This window comes from Schistocerca nitens, chromosome 5 (genome assembly GCF_023898315.1).
Source record: "Schistocerca nitens isolate TAMUIC-IGC-003100 chromosome 5, iqSchNite1.1, whole genome shotgun sequence".
NCBI lineage: Eukaryota > Metazoa > Arthropoda > Insecta > Orthoptera > Acrididae > Schistocerca > Schistocerca nitens.
This window is the reverse complement of record NC_064618.1, coordinates 806,723,308-806,742,806: the sequence shown is the minus strand read 5'-3', so window position 1 is coordinate 806,742,806 and position 19,499 is coordinate 806,723,308.

The following is a 19,499-nucleotide window of genomic DNA, read 5'->3' as shown; positions in this document are numbered from 1 at the left end:
TTTTGTTGTGAACTGTTCGTAGATTTACATGTCACATAAAAGAATTTTTTTTTAATTTTATGGATTGAGCCATTACATATCTTTTTGTATTATTTATTTTAAGATTTTCGTGGTAAGACAGCTCACAAATCAATGGCAATAACGGCTAAGCAATTTCTGATTAATTGGTTGAACACTTAATTTAAAGACGTTTGTCCACTTCGCCTTTGTGACATAACTAAGTTAACAGACGAAACCACTACGTAGAACACTGCCTGCTCAGAACTGACTGGTCGAAAGGAAACCTGTTGTATACAGTTGTTAGTTCAGGCTGCCACCCAAGTTACTGCACTGACTTCGCTTTTACGCCATGAATGAAGGCAGTCTCTCGGAACTATTTTGGCGGACGGTGTATATACCCCATGAGTGAAACATTATAATCACTACCCATCTCGCCACTGAATGCCGTACGAAACGAGCTTAAGTTTTGATGGACTGACGTCACTCGTCCCGGCAGAGCCCACCGGGGCTATCGATAGCCTGCTGTGAGTCGCACAGCAGCTGATGTAGCGCGGCAGCACTGCATGGACAACGGTGCACAGCGTAGGGTTCTGCAGTCAACGTCCGACCAGTGTTCCAGCGCCCTCCCATGACTTACAGCCACTCAACGTATAAAAGCGAACATTTACTATTTTTTATCAAATTTTTCTAAGCAGCTATCCTAATGATGATTTAGTGAAACTCTGTTTGGATACAATATCCAGTAGACCTAGAACAGAATTTTTTTTTTGTAATACTTTATGGTGAGGCGTAGAACGAGGACTGTAAAATCTAAACGATATAAAGTTTGTCGATTAGAGCATACTTATTTAATTTCATCCATTAAGATGTCAATTTACTGGCATCAGGTACCCAGACCAGTGGCGTTTTTCCGCGAATGTGTGAAGCAGGAGAGTATCGTGTCAAGGAGACGAAGCTGGCAGCGCATTACAGCTACAACCGCAAGACGCGACTGCTGTGCAGGTTGCCGCTGCGTGCAGGAGCCTGATGATTCGCTCTCTCGCTTATGCTACGATGAGTAATCCACATTCGGTTTTTAGTCGGCTTGTCACCATTATTTTTACATATCTTTTATATTTAGGTGGTTGATATTTCATGATGAACACCGCCATGAATTTTCCATCGGATACAGGCCCTTTCCTGGTTTTTCCACGTACTACAGTCTTCGCCTTACCGCATCCGAGTACGATATGTCACGTCCGTTCTCTAATGTTGTCAGCCCACGTTCCATTAGGTTACCGTCTAGGCTGTTTCTTTCTTCGCTACTCCTCTTCTTTCAGTTTATTTGGCTAAAAGCGGTTACTCATTTTCGAGAAGCTCCTCGCCATTCCCAAAACACTTATTTCACATAACCGCAACACACTCTTCGTATTTTAGGCTCAGTAGTTAATACACCAGTAACACAGTGGCATTGCCGTGAGGAACTATAGATACTTGTTCTTGTGGCTATTTAAGTTCCCACCAATAAAACAGGTACCAATAATAGAATTCTAGATTAGATTGCAACGGGTTGTGAGCCACTACCGTACTATTTACTGATTAGTAGTTGATTATTCCTTGCTACAGTCTAACTGGTTGGAAAATCAGGCATCGGACACTGATAAGTAGAAAGTTTTGGAGGGCGACCATACTCCCAAGGTACTCGTTCCAAAAACTAAAGTCCTGACCGTGAGCCTACAGCTCATGCCTTATCTATTCTCCCATACTTTTTTGTAATACAGTCCCTTCCAAACTATTCTAATAATAACGAAGAGTTTGTAGTACGTGAATATTTGTACGACAAAGTTAATTTATTCCACTTTAAATTCAAGTCTTAATTTCTCACTTGTTCTGAACGCACTCACACTATAATTAAAGCCACCCATCGATCATGAGCTTATATGAGTTTACCATTGGCGATTCCTTGTTGTTCAGTCGCCTTTCATTATACAACAGCTCCTCCGATACAGAATTCATTTTGAACTTCAAAACTTCCACTTTGCTCACACACACATGTGTCCTATTCGCGTGACGGCTCTAGCGCGACTCCCTAGAACCTTTCCACATAAATATCTCACTTTCATATGTGATCTCGGGAAGCGCGGACACTCCGTATATGACCTGTAAGCATGCTCCGACCCGACTGACTGACTTTTTCGTGCCATGAGGGATCTCCAGAACTATGAGGCGTCCCCGTCAGCGATGCCGCTACACTGTAGCAGAAAATCTTAAGCGTAGATCCGATCCTACAAGTATTGGATCGATATCTGTACCTTTACAATGATCACAGATCATTGTCCTTGTTTATTAGATTCCCTCAGCCAAGGAGGATATTCAACTGACTTGTATTGCAGATTGTGAAGATCGATTTGTCCATAGTTTCTAATCGATGCTTCAGCCGTCAATAAAAAGAAGACATTGCTTAGAAACGCCGAAACACTTTATAGTTTTCAGAGACCTCATTCGGGAAACACTATCAGTTTTGAATAGTAATTGCCTAGAAGCTGTTGCATGTGCGAAATGTTAGTAGAATCTCCTTTGGTTGTCTGCACTCGCACATACCAACTGGCATGATAATTTGTTACGGTTACTAAAAATTAATTGCACTTCTATCATCAGTTGCTGTTCTTTTTCTCCGGCATATTTTATTCCCCACACATCTAGTTCAATGAATTGTTTTGTGTAATATTTGCAAAGACAGATTGTGAGGGCGCGACACGATCGAAATAACTTCAACATGCAGCGGCTTCACTGCTCCAGGCATTTGGAGACATTCGCCGTAAACAATCATCATATCCAGTTTTCCGACTGCCGTAATCATTGTGAACGTCGACAAGGAAGCCCTTGAGTGCGAGGTTGAAAAAGGCCCATCATGTTTACGGCGTTCAATGCCTCACATATTGTCTACCATGCAACCTAAACAATGGCTGCTAATGTTAACAGGGGACGGAACTAGAGGTATCCAATGGTGAGCATAGCATGAGGCAATGTTGCATAGCTCAACAGCTTATTTGACGCATAACTCGCAACGGTGCTAAAGTGCTAGTGGTTTTAACACAAAGCAGAGGAATGGCAATGATAAACAAAGAAAACATTGCACTATATTGACAGAAACAGTTGCTAAAGTTGACATTTCGTCAGAAAGCAACCCAAGGAATTCCGCAGGGTGAAAAAAAGTGGGAGGTAAAATATTAGCGTTTCTGTGTGATGAGTCAGTGGAATGTGTGGTGTCATATACACTGATGAACCAAAACGTTATGTTCGTCTTTGGAATGTGTAACATTATGTGATTGCCTAATCATTTTAAATCATTCATTAATCGAGCAGTCGCTCGGCAACAGCTACAGTTAGCAAATAATGTTGCGAAAATGTAAAAGGTGAACGACCTGTGACGTAACTTGTTTATTGTCGAAGCGCCGTCAGAGATGCAGTGAGTTATTGACTTTGAAAACCGCGGCGCGAAAAACGGACAGAAGAAGAACACTTTTACACATTTTTTTTTTTTTTGAGGTACGAGATATTCTCGATGAACAGTTACTCATTCTTCTCTTGTCTCCTGTAACTTGTGTCGGACGCGCATGTCTTGCCGCCGTATTATTATTGTTAAAAATAATATTGTTCTAGTGTAAAGTAAATGTGTAATACTAAAAGTGCCTAACAGTAGATTTATTGTGCGACGTGTATGTGAAAACATCAAAGGACTTGTTTTTATTACGAGAAGTGCCAGTCAAAACGGCATCCATGTTAAATCCTTCATTGCAGTGTAAGTTCGTCTATTAATTGCCAGAAATTCAGATATAAATGGAACTGGTGTATGGACTATTTATTTAATATAGAATCTATGTCTCACTTCTTCGTGAAGTTATTTAATTTTCTTTATGTTTCTGCCAATAGAGAGTTCACAGTCACGAATTCTTTCGTCGAGTTCGGACGGAAGTTGCATGCGGCGAAATATTTTCTCCGCGCCATATTCTACTGGTAAATGCATGATAAACTACGGTCCCTTAGGAAATTCATGTTGAGCTATCCAAAATAATTATATTTTGAATAGGCATTTACTCTCCTCTGCAATGCAACTTCCGACTGATCAGACGATCCAACAAGAAACAGCCGCACACGCTCGTCGTTCGCAAATATGTTTCCACCGCTGATTATAGCTATATGTTACAGCACAAAAGTAGCATATTGTTATAATTAGTGACTACGAACGGGGACATTTATAACTGTATGTTTATGTATACACATTACGTAAACATATCGTTATAAATAAAATACAGTTTGTTGGCACGTTTTTGAAGGTATGTGGCATTAGATGTCTACGCACAGGTCTTGTAAATCGCGTAAATAACGGGCCGCTGATTTTCGCACGCAGTGATGGCGCCCGATAACGAGCTAGATGGGTTCCATAATATTTACATCAGGCGAATTTGGTCGCCGAGGGAACAACATGAGTTCACTATAGTGCCCCTCAAACCGCTGTAGCACGCTTTAAAGTCAGTACCGCTATTAGACTGTTGTTTATTTTCAGTGTTACTTTTACACTTACACAATCATGCTTTCGGCTTCAAAGTGCCATTATCAAGTGTTTTAAGTGTTGAAAATTGCCTAAGATGGGATACTGTCGCATTGAAATACACTATTGGACACATTGTCTAAGAGACGATATTTCTGGCGTCACTGAGTACACCATCTTGACTGAATGACAGTTGGCTGTAGCACGGTTCTGGCTCCGAGACACGGATGTTTATACTGCTGAAAGATGACGTCGCAGTCGGGGAAGACATGAAGCATGAAGGGATGCAGGAGGTTTGCAACAGCGTGCCTTCGATTACTACCACAGGTCCCATGCAAGGGCACGAGAATGTCTTCCATAGCATAATACTACACTCCTGGAAATTGAAATAAGAACACCGTGAATTCATTGTCCCAGGAAGGGGAAACTTTATTGACACATTCCTGGGGTCAGATACATCACATGATCACACTGACAGAACCACAGGCACATAGACACAGGCAACAGAGCATGCACAATGTCGGCACTAGTACAGTGTATATCCACCTTTCGCAGCAATGCAGGCTGCTATTCTCCCATGGGGACGATCGTAGAGATGCTGGATGTAGTCCTGTGGAACGGCTTGCCATGCCATTTCCACCTGGCGCCTCAGTTAGACCAGCGTTCGTGCTGGACGTGCAGACCGCGTGAGACGACGCTTCTTCCAGTCCCAAACATGCTCAATGGGGGACAGATCCGGAGATCTTGCTGGCCAGGGTAGTTGACTTACACCTTCTAGAGCACGTTGGGTGGCACGGGATACATGCGGACGTGCATTGTCCTGTTGGAACAGCAAGTTCCCTTGCCGGTCTAGGAATGGTAGAACGATGGGTTCGATGACGGTTTGGATGTACCGTGCACTATTCAGTGTCCCCTCGACGATCACCAGTGGTGTACGGCCAGTGTAGGAGATCGCTCCCCACACCATGATGCCCGGTGTTGGCCCTGTGTGCCTCGGTCGTATGCAGTCCTGATTGTGGCGCTCACCTGCACGGCGCCAAACACGCATACGACCGTCATTGGCACCAAGGCAGAAGCGACTCTCATCGCTGAAGACGACACGTCTCCATTCGTCCCTCCATTCACGCCTGTCGCGACACCACTGGAGGCGGGCTGCACGATGTTGGGGCGTGAGCGGAAGACGGCCTAACGGTGTGCGGGACCGTAGCCCAGCTTCATGGAGACGGTTGCGAATGGTCCTCGCCGATACCCCAGGAGCAACAGTGTCCCTAATTTGCTGGGAAGTGGCGGTGCGGTCCCCTACGGCACTGCGTAGGATCCTACGGTCTTGGCGTGCATCCGTGCGTCGCTGCGGTCCGGTCCCAGGTCGACGGGCACGTGCACCTTCCGCCGACCACTGGCGACAACATCGATGTACTGTGGAGACCTCACGCCCCACGTGTTGAGCAATTCGGCGGTACGTCCACCCGGCCTCCCGCATGCCCACTATACGCCCTCGCTCAAAGTCCGTCAACTGCACATACGGTTCACGTCCACGCTGTCGCGGAATGCTACCAGTGTTAAAGACTGCGATGGAGCTCCGTATGCCACGGCAAACTGGCTGACACTGACGGCGGCGGTGCACAAATGCTGCGCAGCTAGCGCCATTCGACGGCCAACACCGCGGTTCCTGGTGTGTCCGCTGTGCCGTGCGTGTGATCATTGCTTGTACAGCCCTCTCGCAGTGTCCGGAGCAAGTATGGTGGGTCTGACACACCGGTGTCAATGTGTTCTTTTTTTCCATTTCCAGGAGTGTACTTCCACTAGCCTGTGTCCGTAGCGCGCTGCACGTTTCAAGCCGCTGTTCATCTCGATGACTGCGTTTGCGGAGACGACCATCTACCCAGTGTAATAAACATGTCACTCACTCAAAGAGCCGACACGTTTCCACTGATCGACGCTCGAATCCCGATAGTCCTATGCTCACTGCCATCGTAATTGATCATGTCGTCGGACCAACATGTGAAAACGTAGGGGTGACCATCTACAGAGCTCCATGTTCAACAATGTACGATGAACGGTGTGATCCGAAACACTTGTGCGTGCGTCAGTATTGTGCTCTTTGGGCAAGGGTGCCTCAAATTATCATCTGTCCTACTTAACAGAGCAGACAAGCCTCCGAATCACACGTTCTGTGAAGAGTCGTGGAAGTCCAATCTCTTAGCTCGTTGTGGTAGTTTCACTGTCCTTCGATCTTTCCGTAGATGCTCACACCAGTAACAAGTGAACATTCGACCAATTTCACCGTTTTCGAGATACTCGTTTACAGACTTGGCGTAATAAAAATCTGCCCTCAACAGATTTCCCCTTTTGCAGCCCATATCTTCGCTAGGATGTTCCCCGTTCCTGTGTGCTCCGCTTGAATGCTGTCATTACAGCGTTACGTGCCAACAATCCCACTAGGCGGCATCCAACATATCTATGGCCAATGGTCATGATATATTGGGTTATCAGTGTACGCTTGACTGTGGGGATAACGTACATGAGGAGTACAATGATGACGATACGTGCTTAACAAGGTGGTTAGATGAACCCTCTGCCAGGCACTTAAATGTGATTTTCATAGTATCCATGTAGATATAGAAAGAGTTACTGAAACAGGTGTCGAGCTATGTAGTTCATCATCCTTGTCGGACAGGGAGCCGCAAAGCCCGTCTTTGGACAAGCGTTATCCACAGAGCCGGTATTAAATGTGGAAAGTCATCCACAGCATAGTAAAAAAACAGTTATGAACAGATGGTGTTTGTGCGTTTCAAGGATGCTCGATACAGTTTACAGGATGTGCGAGACAGTGACCTACTACGTTATGCACCTCAAAATGCGCACGACATAAATTACACTGATTTCAAGGTAAGCAGTGGGTGACTGCCTAACTTCAAACAGTGCTACAAAAATCGAAGACTTAAGATAACGGAATTTCAAACAAAGTGTCAAGTTGACGGTGCCCAGCAAACTGCGGAATCGGACCGAAATTTTCAGGTGAGACAAACAAACTTATCCCATCGTTCAGTAAGGTTTTTGTTTTCAAATACGAGGAATCGGGATCTGAAAAGGAAATAAATATGAAAGGAACCCTGGAAATTAGAGGCACCAAGAGAGTTACATCAAGATCACCTAACATCAGTGCCTTAACGCATTCACATACAATTACGCCTACTGCTAATCTGAATGGTAAATTGGCTGGAAAGTTATTTACTGTGCTGCGTGAAGTTGGAGGTGCTCTGCTCCCCAAGAACCTGTCTCGTGTGCGTGATCTCGCAAAGGCATTAGGGAATATTTACGCCATAACAAGCAAGAGCGGGAAAATGGGCGTGACAGAGCTACAATTATGGAATGAGCACTGCTGTTGACCAATAGCTGGTCAAAATCACTTGCTTTTGCTTGGGTTCTTGTCTGTGTATAGAAATCATACTCCTTTAGAGACTATCTTTCCTGAAAAGTGTGTGACATTGCAGTGTATAACACCTGGAACCACTGGACGAACTCAGCCTCTTGAAACTTCCTGGCAGATTAAAACTGTGTGCCGGACCGAGACTCGAACTCGAGACCTTTTCCTTTTGCGGGAAAGTGCTCTACCAACTGAGCTACCCAAGCACGACTCACGCCCCGTCCTCACAGCTTCACTTCTGCCAGTACCTCGTCTCCTACCTTCTAAACTTTACAGAAGCTCTCCTGCGAACCTTGCAGAAATAGCACTCCTGAAAGAAAGAATATTGCGGAGACATTGTTTAGCCACTGCCTGGGGGATGTTTCCAGAATGAGATTTTCACTCTGCAGCGGAGTGTGCGCTGATATGAAACTTCCTGGTAGATTAAAACTGTTGTGTTGGCAGAAGATCCAACACCGTGTTACTAGTGGAGGCCGAAATGCACGCGTTTTAGCTCGCGTAGGCTGGCGTGAGGAGGGAAGAACTATACTGACGCGAGGTCTGGAACATGACAAGGAATTAGAATTCAGAAATCGGACGTAATTAGTTTGATACTTAACTTTAATCCATTAATGATGAACGTCGCTCTTGACGGTACATGAGTCACAAGATTATCTGTTCAGAATACATTCGTAGTAACTGAATATGGCGCCTTGCTAGGTCGTAGCAAATGACGTAGCTGAAGGCTATGCTAAACTGTCGTCTCTGCAAATGAGAACGTATGTATACAGTGAATCATCGCTAGCAAAGTCGGCTGTACAACTGGGCGAGTGTTAGGGAGTCTCTCTAGACTAGACCTGCCGTGTGGCGGCGCTCGGTCTGCAATCACTGATAGTGGCGACACGCGGGTCCAACGTATACTAACGGACAGAAGCCGATTTAAAGGCTACCACCTAGCAAGTGTGGTGTCTGGCGGTCACACCACAAAAACTGTGTGCCGGACCGAGACTCGAACTCGGTACCTTTGCCTTTCGTGAGCAAGTGCTCTACCAACTGAGCTACCCAAGCACGACTCACACCTCATCCTCACAGCTTCACTTCTGCCAGTACCTCGTCTCCCATCCCCCAGGCTGTGGCTAAGCCATGTCTCCGCAATATCCTTTCTTTCAGGAGTGCTAGTTCTGCAAGGTTCGCAGGAGAGCTTCTGTAAAGTTTGGAAGGTAGGAGACGAGGTACTGGCAGATGTGAAGCTGTGAGGACGAGGCGTGAGTCGTGCTTGGGTAGCTCAGTTGGTATAGCCGGCACGGTAGCTCAGCGTGTTCGGTCAGAGGGTTAGCAGCCCTCTGTAATTAAAAAAAACTGAGTTAATCGATCAACAACGAACTTAAACGGATGTCTTACGACGTCCGCACTGAGCAGATGCAACTAACACTAGCGAACAAAATGAGATTAAAAAAAATGGTAGAGCACTTGCCCGCGAAAGGCTGAGGTCCCGAGTTCGAGTCTCGGTCCGGCACACAGTTTTAATCAGCCAGGAAGTTTCATATCAGCGCACACTCCGATGCAGAGTGAAAATCTCATTCTGGAATCAGCCTCTTGTTGTTTTTTCGGTGCCTACAAAACATACTGTCGCACTACCTGCAGCTATGCGTTAAGGATAGCCATTTTCACCATAGGCTCCACCCCAGATAGTTTCACATTCGGTTGCATGTTATCACATTCCATTAGTTCTCATCATAACATTACACAAATATGATTCTATATGCATTCTCTGAGAGTGGGTACCTAACTGAACGCCATGCACAGTTTGTAACTCCCAAGCAGTGCGAACCTTTCTGATCAGTGTGTTCCTGGTGCAAGTTAATGGTTTCTTTTGGATATTTCTCGAACGTCGACGATTTCCATTTTCTGAAGTGTAATACATATATCCCATAGAAGGTTGATCTCTGCACCTCCCGGACGCTCATTTCTACCTCGCCCTGCTGACGCACATGCTAAGTCATTAGCAGCTAATACACTATTGGCCATTAAAATTGCTACACCACGAAGATGACGTGCTACAGACGCGAAATTTAACCGACAGGAAGAAGATGTTGTGACATGCAAATGATTAGCTTTTCAAAGCAAACACACAAGGTTGGCGCCGGTGGCGACACCTACAACGCACTGACATGAGGAAAGTTTCCAACCGATTTCTCATACACAAACAGCAGTTGACCGGCGTTGCATGGTGAAACGTTGTTGTGATGCCTCGTGTAAGGAGGAGAAATGCGTGCCATCACGTTTCCGACTTTGATAAAGGTCGGATTGTAGCCTATCGCGATTGCGGTTTGTGGTATCGTAACACTTGTAACGCCGGAAATGCATATCCTCCTATTTCCATCTGTTGTACTGTAAGTTTTTTCCTTAATTTGTTACCTGAATATATGACATTTCTGTGCCTTTATATATTGTAATTGTTTTACTATTTATATATATATATATATATATATATATATATATATATGCATTTATGTCGGTGTATAATTGGTTTGTTTCGTAAATATTATTTGTATTTTTACGCTGGGTCTTGCCTAGGGAAAACTGCTATCGAACGATTACATCGATAGGCCGTGTGAAGAATCAAAGTGTGTAGGATCTTTGGTAGTGTTAACTCTGCCGCGTGGAGCGCGGGCAGGGCAGTTCGAGTCTGGCTGGAGTAGCGAGTGGAGCAGGTGTGTGGTGTGACGCTCCCGCGAGTTGCCGCGCTTTCGGGGTTTAGCAGCATGTAATTGCGCTCGACTTGCTATGTTAGTTTCTGGCACGGTGTCGCGGACGGGAAGCATTAGCCGGCGCACATCAAGAGCCCGTCGAGAAGAAGCCGCGCCAACATCCAGCTTCTGCAACAGCGACGGCCGACAATGAGTGACCGTCGCCACCTCCTCGATCGATGGCTTCAAACCTTCAATCAACTAACAAGGAAGACCAAAAGCACGTAAAGTTTCAGAACTGTATGGCAGACCTCAGCTTTTCAAATTGTTCCATTTGCCTCGCAAAATTACAGCAACTCAGCATGAACCTTTGTTGCTCATTGTCCCAATTGCATTACCAAGCAGGGTCCCTTCCTTTTCCGAAATGAAACCGAGTGTCGTTGAAATTCAGACGCCAGCATTAAAGTACTATCATTGCATTTCATTACTTTAGTTTCCAAGTGCAGTTAAAGCATAGCTGGCTACAATAGTTAGATTACACAAGCACAAATTAAGAGTGCGAGTTTTGTTAGCATATTTTAGCTTACCTGTGACTGCAAAAAAATGGTTCAAATGGCTCTGAGCACTATGGGACTCAACTGCTGAGGTCATTAGTCCCCTAGAACTTAGAACTAGTTAAACCTAACTAACCTAAGGACATCACAAACATCCATGCCCGAGGCAGGATTCGAACCTGCGACCGTAGCGGTCTTGCGGTTCCAGACTGCAGCGCCTTTAACCGCACGGCCACTTCGGCCGGCCTTGTGACTGCAGCTCAGCTTGGTACGTACTAAATTTTATTATTGTTAATTATTCAGAATCATTTAATTCAAGTTCAAAGTTAAATCTCTTGTTTCTAAATTGCGTAGAGTCAAGTTGCTTTTGAAATGATTGTTGTGGTAGTCCAAGACTAACCGTATTCTGCTGGATTTCGATGAGCTTCAGAAAGAAAGCTCACTATTAACTTCAGTCACTAAATTTACTTTCGATTTTCCGGTTTTATTAATTCTTTTGCTAAATTAAGTCAGAGTGTAGCGAAATTTATTACTTCTGACAAACTTTCAGTTTTCACACTACACGTGTCAACCTTCAGTTGCCACGCTTCTAGTGCTAATTATATGTGTAATAACCTTTCTTTTTCAGTTACTATAGTAATTGTCCTTAGGACAGGCGACCGTGATTTCCCCCAAATCTCAAATATCTAATTACCGCTAGTTAATTGTTGACGTAACGGCCGCACATTTACTTTCTTTATTAACTTTACCCCTTTTCAAAATTAATTTCCACCAGTTTCATTTGCATTTTTCCTTTCATTTAGATGTAGCCCTTTCCTCCCTCTTTACCGACAGATTAACTTCGGTGACGATTGCTTTCCCAAATTTCCCATTAGGTACACGCGGTTTAATTTTTCACTGTCATTAAGGTCGATAAGTGAGGGGGAGGTTACACGTGGCGACCTGGTGACAGGACAATCTTCAAATTTGAGGTTGTTCTGGACACGAATTTTGCATTGTGCAAATCTCGTAACAAAGTACTGGTTACGAAATGGTCGATACGTCAGCGAGAATATTAGTCTGAGGAATCCTAATTAGATTTGAGATTTGTTATTTATATTGAAAATTATTAAAATGAGTGAAGGCAACAATTACCAAAATTTGGTAGACTTGGGTACGGAACAATCGGTCGAACAGTGAGAAACACGCACCGCGGTACCCATTGTTCAGGGGCAGGCGGCTAGCATGAAAGACGCGACCGCCGAGACGCAACAAAGAGCAGAAATGGAATTCCAAACATTAGAAAATGTTTCGGAATCGGAAGTGAAAATCAAATCGGAATCCCTTGATGACGAATACGGGGGGACAATTAAAGAGGAAGCCGCTACGGAAGTAAAACCGGTAGTTTCCGGGAATTTAACTGATTTATTGAATGTTTTGATTAACGAAATCAAGGCTCAGTCTAGCAAGATAGAAACTCAATCGGCAGAAATTAAAGCTCAGTCTGAAAAAATTGACAGGAAGCTAGACAATCAGAACAAAGCTATTAATGTTGTTAACAACAATGTTGGAGTTGTTAACACAAAAGTTGATAAAATCAAAGAAGATATTGTTGTGATTAATACCGAAATCGGTAATCTTAAACAGGAAATGATAGGCGTTCAGGCGGAAATTGCGAGCATAAATACGCGTTTTAATTCCGAAATTAGCTGAATCGAGAAAAGTGTAGGAGACGCAGTTGCTCCGATCATCGAGAATAAGGTGACGGAACAAATTCAATTAGTGAGAAAAGACGATCAACAGAAGGTGGAAACTTTAAAGGTTTTAGTATCCGAAGTAGATACCAAAGTGAGGAAGCAGGCTAATACCTGCGAAGAGAAAAAGAGGGAAGTGGAAACGCTTGCGACAACCACTTGCCAAGTGATTATGAGAGTGTCGGAATTAGAAAAGAAACTTGAAGAAAAACAGAGCTATGTGCCAATCTGTGCACATAGTTCGGAATTGTTGACGAAAGAGGAGCGGTTCGACCCCTTGAAAAAAGGCGGTATACACGCGACGGATTTCATTAAAAACTGTGAAAGAGTTTTACCCAGATCATGGACTAATGAGAGAAAAATTAATGCGGTTATTGATGTGTTGGCTGGTGATGCCAAGCGTTGGGGCTTAAACCTCAACATTACGAACCTGACCTTTGACGAGTTTAAAAATTTGTTTCTGGCTGAATACTGGTCAGAGCAAAAACAGCAAAGTGTCTGGCGCGAATTTGTCGTATCGAGGCCTTTCGATGCGAATTCGCGCGGCTCGATGAAGGAGTTTTGTGAGGGCTGGATCCGCAAGTTGGAATATTTGCGTGATCGCCGCACGGAATCCGAAATAGTCTGGGAACTCTACAAGAAGCTTCCAGATGATACAAAACGCTACGTAGGAAGCAATTACAGGACAATCAATCATTTCCTGGAAAGAGTTGAGGACGAGGACAATTGGCGCAATAATCGCGATACTGGTAGAGGCCGTGGTAACAACAACGGGTACCACAGCAACCACAACAATCATAACTATGGGAATAATGCATACCGCAATCTTGGCAGCAATAACAATAGTGGTTCGGGCCGTAATGACAATCGATACACTGCAAATAATAACAGGAATGACGGAAACCAGTATCATACTAGCGTGATACGGGCTTCGCAGAATAGTAATAACGCCAGAGTGTGTGATCAGCCGCCTCAGCAGCATCCGGGGAGCGTATCTGCTGGGACGAGACAGGGAAACCATTAGCCGCGCCGGTGAGGGGCCGACCGGGCGTGGAGAAATTTTGGCGGCCCAATAACAGTAGAAAACCCAGGTGTCGTCGTTATGAAAATTCCGTGTGGAATAATCAACGGCGGGAGAGTGTGCCAGTGTTAGGAGAAAGGAGTGCGCCCACTGGTAGTAAATCAGCTGTATACACGGCAGTAGGAAGTACATTCACTGTCAGTGAGAACAATTTAAGTAGTGTTCCGGAAATCGATTATAAAGTGGTAGCTGTAATACCCACAGCGGAACTGGAGATTGAGTTTAAGAATGATTCGCAAGTGTTGAGAGAAGATCAGATGTCGGATAAAACGTCCGTCATCGAGCGAGGGGATGCAGAGAGGGATGAGGTCTGGTTAAGGCAGTTCGGTCGCTTATACGACGAACTAAGAGATTATAGGGGTCTGTATGGGAGAAGCGTTTATGGGGAGCGCGGGCAGGATTTGCCGCGTCTCGTCCCGCAGGTAGAAAGTGTTTGTGAAGTGATAGAAAGTTCTGGCCCTAACCGGCAGACTTTACCAGAAATAGTTGATGTTAATGGGGAGCACGACCAAGATTCGTCGCGTTTCGTCCCGCAGGAGTTGGATGTTGAAGCAGTAACGGAAAGTTCTGGCCCTGACCGGCAGACTTTACCGAAAGTTATAGTGTTAGAAGTGACCGACCCATCCGACGCAAAACTCCAGTTTAAACATTGCGAAAGTATTGAGGAGAAAGATTACGAGAATTTTAGTGATAGCCGGACACGATTGGTAGAAAAGCACGTAGATTACAGCGTGTATGAGGTTAGAGCTGACGTTATACGGTCGGACGGTAGCAATGTGGGTTGCGCAGATCCAGAGGGAGTAATTGCAGATACTACTGGGCACATTCCTCCAGGTAGATTGGCGGATGATATCAATCTGGCCAAAGTGGAATCAACGAAGGTGACAATTAGTGAAATGATAGCAGGGCAACACTCACTAGTTGACGAGTTAGAGGAAAAGGTTTCGGTATTGGAGGCGAAGCTACAGACTAAGCCTCAGGACAAACGTGTTGAAATTAAGACTGTATGTGAACAGAGGCTGAAAAAGCCGCCAGATAAACCGGATTTAGGATCAAAGCCGGATGGTTTTTTCTGGAATGGCCTGGATATAGACGAGGATTTACTGTGGGAGAATAAAGAAACAGTCGAGGACAAGTGTAGACAGATAGTAGTGTCTGTTAATATGCACGACCTACAACTAAACGTGTTGATTGACACCGGTGCAGAATTGAGTGCTGTATCTGGGAAAATATTTGAGTTACTGAAAGACAGACCTGGCATCGTAGTTATGCCAGTAACAGGAGTGAAAATTATCGGTGCTACTGGGAAGGCCAGTAAACCGGTCACAAAACAGATTTTTGTCAACTTCGAGATATGTGGGGCACTATTTGAACAAGAGTTTGTCGTCGTGCCAGACTTAACTACGGAAGTAATTATCGGGTTAGATTGGCTATTAAAGTACCGTGCAGTGATTAATTGCGAAAGCAAAACTTTGACATGTACGTCACCAGATAAAACAATAGTAGTTAGTTTTGACGAGGCAGGAGACGGTGTGCATAGGCAATACCAGCCTATACACATTGTTAACTGGCCGGATGACATTGACGTAGGAATGAATTTGAACTGCCGTAACGTGAGGAATCTCGGCATTGACAAAAGTGTAGAAAGTGAAATGGAAGAGATAATCAAATTCCCTCCACAGATTGACATTAGTATTGGTGTGAAAAAAGATCGTTTGCGAGAAGTAATGAAGCTAAAAGCTGATGCTCGCATACGTCGTCATGACGCTAAAGCGCGTTTTGCTAAGTTTGCAATCGGAGACTTAGTACTTGTAAAAGCTCATGAGAAATCGAGCGAGATAGACAATAAAATCACTAAATTTAAGTTTGTTTATAATGGACCATATAAAGTCATTGGTATACCTCACACAAATGCTTATTGCTTAGAGTATCCAAGCTCTGGAAAACGATTAGGTTTACGGAATATTGTAGACTTGAAATTGTACCAACCTAGGATTGATTAATACCCAGAATGGGTAATTTGTACAGTATGTAATATAGAGTGTAAGATTTAAGGATGTGCCACGTTGCGATGCTGTTGCCTGACCTAGAGGTCATTAAAGAACTTGTAATTAACAAGTAATTAATTTTTGATTAGACATTTTAACCAATTGAAAAATCCAAGCTGCTAGTTTAAGTTTTCAGCTGAGTCACAGTAGATTAAGGAATGTAAATATGCTTTTGTAACTAGCTGTCAGATTTCATGAATGTGTGTTTTACTAGTCATTGCCGATGTACTTAGACGCTGTTTTAAGTTTCAGGCTAGTACATGCGTGTGATGATGGACAGTGTTGAGTTATCCACTGTGATAGTATTAAGGGACTCCTTGAGATTACTCGGGAGTGAGTTTTCCTAAAGAATTCAGTGAAACGGACGTTCTGGAAATGCCGCTACACAGGCGAGTGAGATCAAGCGTGCCGCACAGGCGGGCGCAACAATACTGGCAAGGTGGAGCCGCTGTCGGCTCTTGGGTCGCTGTCGGCTCTTGTGCCGCTGTCGGCATTCTTTGTACTTGCGAGTACGGAAGGCGGAGTTGTTTTTCTTCCCGGACAGCTGATATGAAAGAATTCTGCTGTCAATATTTATGTTTTTGTCGATCTACTGTATATTATTTTCTTGTTTAGCGTTAAGTGGACTCTCATGACGAGATAATAATTATGAAAAGGTTATATAAAATGTGTATTCTATGTAATTAATAATTAATTTGCGTATTTTGATCTACCTGTTTTTATGACCATGCACTCTAATTAATTTTGCAAATAGTATTCCATTTCTTATAGTGTTACGAATTTTAATGATTTTGGAATAGCTAAACCATTTTCTATGCTTTCTATGAATTTTAATATGTTGTCAACCTGTTTTATTTTGTGCAAGATGACAGAGTGGAATAAGATTAGGACTGTCTCCACTCAATTTTTATGGTCTAAAAAATTGATTTATGCTTAATTAGACGAATGCTAAATTTTGGTGATGTTTTCAGCATATGCATTTCCGCTGTTTATTTTTTGGGACATTTTCTGAGTCTGTTTAGGTTACACGAACATCCTCAGACAATGTGGGGCACGTGTAACGCCGGAAATGCATATCCTCCTATTTCCATCTGTTGTACTGTAAGTTTTTTCCTTAATTTGTTACCTGAATATATGACATTTCTGTGCCTTTATATATTGTAATTGTTTTACTATTTGTGTATATATATATATATATATATATATATATATATATATATATATATATATATATATATATTTTTATATGCATTTATGTCGGTGTATAATTGGTTTGTTTCGTAAATATTATTTGTATTTTTACGCTGGGTCTTGCCTAGGGAAAACTGCTATCGAACGATTACATCGATAGGTCGTGTGAAGAATCAAAGTGTGTAGGATCTTTGGTAGTGTTAACTCTGCCGCGTGGAGCGCGGGCAGGGCAGTTGGAGTCTGGCTGGAGTAGCGAGTGGAGCAGGTGTGTGGTGTGACGCTCCCGCGAGTTGCCGCGCTTTCGGGGTTTAGCAGCATGTAATTGCGCTCGACTTGCTATGTTAGTTTCTGGCACGGTGTCGCGGACGGGAAGCATTAGCCGGCGCACATCAAGAGCCCGTTTCGTTTGGTGACCGAGTCGAGAAGAAGGCGCGCCAACATCCAGCTTCTGCAACAGCGACGGCCGACAATGAGTGACCGTCGCCACCTCCTCGATCGACGGCTTCAAACCTTCAATCAACTAACAAGGAAGACCAAAAGCACGTAAAGTTTCAGAACTGTATGGCAGACCTCAGCTTTTCAAATTGTTCCATTTGCCTCGCAAAATTACAGCAACTGTTGCTCATTGTCCCAATTGCATTACCAAGCAGGGTCCCTTCCTTTTCCGAAATGAAACCGAGTGTCGTTGAAATTCAGACGCCAGCATTAAAGTACTATCATTGCATTTCATTACTTTAGTTTCCAAGTGCAGTTAAAGCATAGCTGGCTACAATAGTTAGATTACACAAGCACAAATTAAGAGTGCGAGTTTTGTTAGCATATTTTAGCTTACCTGTGACTGCAGCTCAGCTTGGTACGTACTAAATTTTATTATTGTTAATTATTCAGAATCATTTAATTCAAGTTCAAAGTTAAATCTCTTGTTTCTAAATTGCGTAGAGTCAAGTTGCTTTTGAAATGATTGTTGAGGTAGTCCAAGACTAACCGTATTCTGCTGGATTTCGATGTGCTTCAGAAAGAAAGCTCACTATTAACTTCAGTCACTAAATTAACTTTCGATTTTCCGGTTTTATTAATTCTTTTGCTAAATTAAGTCAGAGTGTAGCGAAATTTATTACTTCTGACAAACTTTCAGTTTTCACACTACACGTGTCAACCTTCAGTTGCCACGCTTCTAGTGCTAATTATATGTGTAATAACCTTTATTTTTCAGTTACTATAGTAATTGTCCTTAGGACAGGCGACCGTGATTTCCCCCAAATCTCAAATATCTAATTACCGCTAGTTAATTGTTGACGTAACGGCCGCACATTTACTTTCTTTATTAACTTTACCCCTTTTCAAAATTAATTTCCACCAGTTTCATTTGCATTTTTCCTTTCATTTAGATGTAGCCCTTTCCTCCCTCTTTACCGACAGATTAACTTCGGTGACGATTGCTTTCCCAAATTTCCCATTAGGTACACGTGGTTTAATTTTTCACTGTCATTAAGGTCGATAAGTGAGGGGGAGGTTACACACTGCTGCTCGCGTTGGTCGAGATCCAAAGACTTTTAGCAGAATATGGAATCGGTGGGTTCAGGAGGGTAATACGGAACGCCGTGCTGGATCCCAACGGCCTCGTATCACTAGCCGTCGAGATGACAAGCATCTTATCCGCGTGGCTGTAACGGATCGCGCAGCCACGTCTCGATCCGTGAGTCAACAGATGGGGACGTTTGCAAGACAACAACCATCTGCACGAACAGTTCGACGACGTTTGCAGCAGCACGGACTATCAGCTCATTGGAAGCGTGTATTCGCCATCGCAATACTGGCGTATCACCCGGCGTGATGGTATGGGGTGCCATTGGTTACACGTCTCGGTCACTTCTTGTTCGCATTGACGGCACTTTGAACAGTGGACGTTACATTTCAGATGTGTTACGACCCTTGGCTCTACCCTTCAACGAAACCCTACATTTCAGCAAGATAATGCACGACCGCATGTTGCAGGTCCTGTACGGGCCTTTCTGGATACATAAAATGTTCGACTGCTGCCCTGGCCAGCACATTCTCCAGATCTCTCACCAGTTGAAAATGCCAGGTCATTGGTGGCCGAGCAACTGGCTCGTCACAATACGCCAGTCACTACTCTTGATGAACTGTGGTATCGCGTTGAAGCTGCATGGGCAGCTGTACCTGTACACGCCATCCAAGCTCTGTTTGACTCAATGCCCAGGGGTATCAAGGCCGTCATTACGGCCAGAGGTGGTTGTCCTGGGT